Genomic DNA, 4,145 nt, shown 5'->3' on the forward strand with positions numbered 1-4,145 from the left:
AAAAAAAAAAAAAAAAAAAAAAAAAAAAAAGAAAGTATATAAAGTAAAAAGTTCTGATCCTTTAAGAATAAAGTTGAAGCTCACATGGTACACTTTGTTAGTAGTTAGACATGTTTCTCCAGTATGGTCTATTATATTTTTCTGTTTGTGAATATGTAGTACTCAAGTAGAGAAGACTTAAGATTTCTTTCCCAGAAATCCAGAATCCCTTGAAGAGGAAATGATTTCTGTTATAAACAAAACAGCAATGTTACCTTCAAAAGAATTTTCCCCAGTGAAGCACGTGTAACATTGACTGCATGTTAAATAAAAACTACAGGAGGCTGAGGCAGGAGGATCGCTGCGAGCTCCAGGCCAGCCTGGGCTACAAAGTGAGTTCAAGACAGGCCTGAACTGCATTCTGAGACCCTGTCTCAAAAAGACAATAAGTAAATAAATAATTTTTTAATGTTTTGACTAACATCTTTTGTGAATGCTTGGAATCTTTTAAATACGCCTTATTTTTCTACCTTACAGTTCAGTGCCTCCTTTGCTCCCATGGTTAGATAAAGTGAAACCAGTTTGCACTGACTCGTATCTAACTACTGCTTCATGGTACATTAATTTTTCAGAAAAGGTGCTGAGTGTCACGGAACAGTTCAGTATTACTTACGTAGGTTTCTGTTAGTATCTTCCTCTTCTCTTTTTTAAAGTAATGGCAAGCCGGGTGTGGTGGCGCATGCCTGTAATCCCAGCACTTGGGCGTCTGAGGCAGGAGGATCGTTGTAAATTTGAGACCAGCCTGGGCTACAAAGTGAGCTCAAGGCCAGCCTGAACTGTGTAGTGAGACCTTGTCTCAAAAAAAGACCAAAAAAAAAAAAAAAAAAAAAGTAATGGTAAATACAACTAAATCCATTTGATTATCAGCATGTCAGCGGGGTTTCCTTTTTTAACCTTTGGCTTCATAAAGTGTTCAGCATCCTTTTACTGCTAGTGTACAAGGATAGAGTATCTTTGTGGGGTGAACAGAGGATCCTCATTGTAGAGAGAATGAAAGTAATGTAAATTAGAATGTAAAAAAACTGAGGCATAGAACTTAATATATTTTGGTGGTTTTATAGTGTAACTTAAAAGTAATCATGTAACTAAGATTCTTGTTTTTAACTCTGGGCTGTTTGTTAGTTTGGCCAAAGAGAGAACTGGTTGGTAAGTTTTGGACAAGTTAAGCTTTGAATATGGACTTGTGGCTCCTCCCTATATTTTTCTCATTTATTTATTTACTTATTTATTGATTGATCGATATTTTCCTTATGTCAGACAGGTAGCTTTTTTAAGCCAGAGAAGTTTTGTTCAGTTGAGCTATTTTAATTCACATCAGTGCTTTTGAGTTCGAGAAACAGTTAAAATATTGTACCTATATATTTTGTATAAAATTTTCTCATGAAATGCAGAATTTGATTATATTTTAATCTTCAGTTTTACATAATGATAGATATTAATCATAACAACTGATAATATTCAATTAGTTTGATTTTATAAGTAATTATAAAAGATATGCTGGGGTTGGGCATGATGGCACATGCCTGTAATCCCAGCACACTGGAGGCTGAGGCAGGAGGATTGCTGTGAGATCGAACTAACAGCAGCATGAACTACAGAGACCCTGTCTCAAAAAAAAAAGTTGTTCTGGGTATGGTTATGCATACTTGTAATCCCAGTACTGGGGAGGCTGAGGCAGGAGAATTGTTGCAAGTACAAGGCCAGCCTTGGCTACCCAGTGAGTTCAAGGCCAGCCTAAACTACATAGTGAGACCCTGTCTCAAAAAAAAAAAACAAAAAAAAAAAAACAAAAAAAAAAACCTTATAAAAGATATCACATTGTGCATGTTATAGGAGAATGTCTACTTAGCCACATAGTTTATATATGTAAATAATTTTATTTTTTAATAATGTGGGTGCCATTCTTGAGTGTGTTTTTTTCTGTTTGTCTTCGATTATTTTAAATATACAAACACTATAATAGTGTATTTTCCTGTTATCTATGTAAGGCAAGTCTAGTTGTATTTTTTTATAAATGTTTACAGGAATACACAAGCTTTACGTATTATACTTTTTTTCCATAGTCTTAAAATTGGATTTATAACAAAAAATGAAAAAGCGTTTTTCTGGTGAATTAAGACAATAAAAAGAGAAAATATAGAATGAGTCTGATCAGTTTCCCATTTATAAAGAAAAAAACAAGACTTCATTGTTTAATGTACACTCTTGTTTTCCTTACCCCTTATTAAGAGGTATTTATTAGTGTTATAAAACAAATGTATGATACTCTCATTCTGAAGTGAAGCAGAAACGCTAACCAACGTTCTATACTTTTTTTACGGGGGGGATTATTAAATTGCTCAGGTTAACCTTGAACTCCCGGGCTCAAGCAGTCCTCCTGCCTCAGCCTTCAGAGTAATTGGAGCTCCATCTGCAGATGTGCACCACCATGCCTGGACGGCATCTAACCATTTTTTTTTGGTACCGGGAATTGAACTCAGGACCTTGCACTTGCCAGGCAGGTGCTGTGCCAGAGCTATATCCCCGGCCCTAAGCAATTTTAAGAATATTACTTTCACTGATTAATCTTGTTGTGCCATATTAAAATTAAAACATAGATGAATAAAGCAGTCCTCACAGCCGTGGACAGAAACAGATTTTGTTTTTAAATGATTTGCTTTTTAATCTGTGAATGATGGGAAATCTCACTAAATGGTAATTTTTATTGATTTTAGTAGATAACAGGAATCACTCCGTAGTGACTTTGAGTACTTTCTAATACATTTGAAATGTTTTAATTTTTTAAATTTAGAATTTTTATTTTTTAAAGTTTTTGTGGTATTGGGGATGAACCTAGGGCTTGGGTCATGGTAGGGATGTGTTATTCCGCTGACCTACACCCTGTGCACCGTGTGTTGAACACTTAGTGTAGACAGTAAGACTTTTCAAATAATTTGGCTGTAGACTATTTTTAGATTTTAATTTTATTGTAGAAATAGTGGTGATTAAAAGTTATATTCTGTTGTGAAAGCTTAATATTTTATATATACTTAATTTGTATTTGAGTCTAATTTTAAATAAAATGTTTATACATTTGAATGCCTCCCTCTGTTTATTTCAGTGATCACTAGTAATGGTTGTTACTCACTGTATTTGCTGTTAATGGATAAAGTTCAGAATTGACTGGAAGTAGGACTCTACTGAAGAAAGTCTGGAATACTGTCATATAAATGAATTTACAAGAAGACAGTCAGCACCATGAAAATGGATATGAAGTGAAAGGAATGCTAATTTAGTTTTATTCAGTCTAGGTTCCATTATTTCTAGGGTACTCACTGAAACTGCACGCAGAAGAGCAGATCGCATCCCGCAAAGAGCACAGCGGACACGGCCAGGTGCTGGTCGGGACAGTGGGTACTGATCGTGCTGGCGGGTAAGCGAGCAGAAGCCCTCTCACTTGACATGAGGTTCACAGCCGTGGCACGGGAGAAAGGACAAGAGATTGCTTGGAGTTGATGTCCACTTCGACCTCCAAGAAGGCCCAGAGGGACTGCCCTTAACCGAGGTCCCCTCGGGGTCAGAGTCTGATAAAGAGCCCCGCGCTGAAGCTTCACTGGCTTTTTATTGCTAGCACCGGGAAGGAAGGATAAAAGACAACAGAAGCAGATCTGCGCAGACGTTCATGTAGGGCCGGGAAGGACAGGGTGGTCTGTTATGTTACACGACTGACTTCTGGGCCAATCTAAGTGATAAACTGGAGAGGAGAGGGCCAGAGCGGTCAGTCCTTAAGACAGTGCTTTGATGCTATTTCGGTGTGTAGTCCGTTTCTGTCTGGGGTGACAGGTGCCGAGAACAACGTACCGGCAGATGAAAAGAACAAGAGAGAAGGTTATGGGATCAGGGGCCTGCGGCCTCTTGGGCTGAAGCCTCGATTACCATCCTCCTTAGCCTCTTACTGGGATACAAACAAAAATCGCAACAGGGCAAATGGGAGGAGTCATTAACAGGACTGGCGACGGCATACAAGTCAGTTATCACAGGAATGAGACTTGACTTAGTTAGCCATCATGTTATCATTCCTTCGGGCATACGGGACACGGGTCCTGCTACCATTTCCTTTTACACTA

The sequence above is a fragment of the Chinchilla lanigera genome, unplaced genomic scaffold (assembly GCF_000276665.1).
Source record: "Chinchilla lanigera isolate Chin_1 unplaced genomic scaffold, ChiLan1.0 scaffold00026, whole genome shotgun sequence".
Lineage (NCBI taxonomy): Eukaryota > Metazoa > Chordata > Mammalia > Rodentia > Chinchillidae > Chinchilla > Chinchilla lanigera.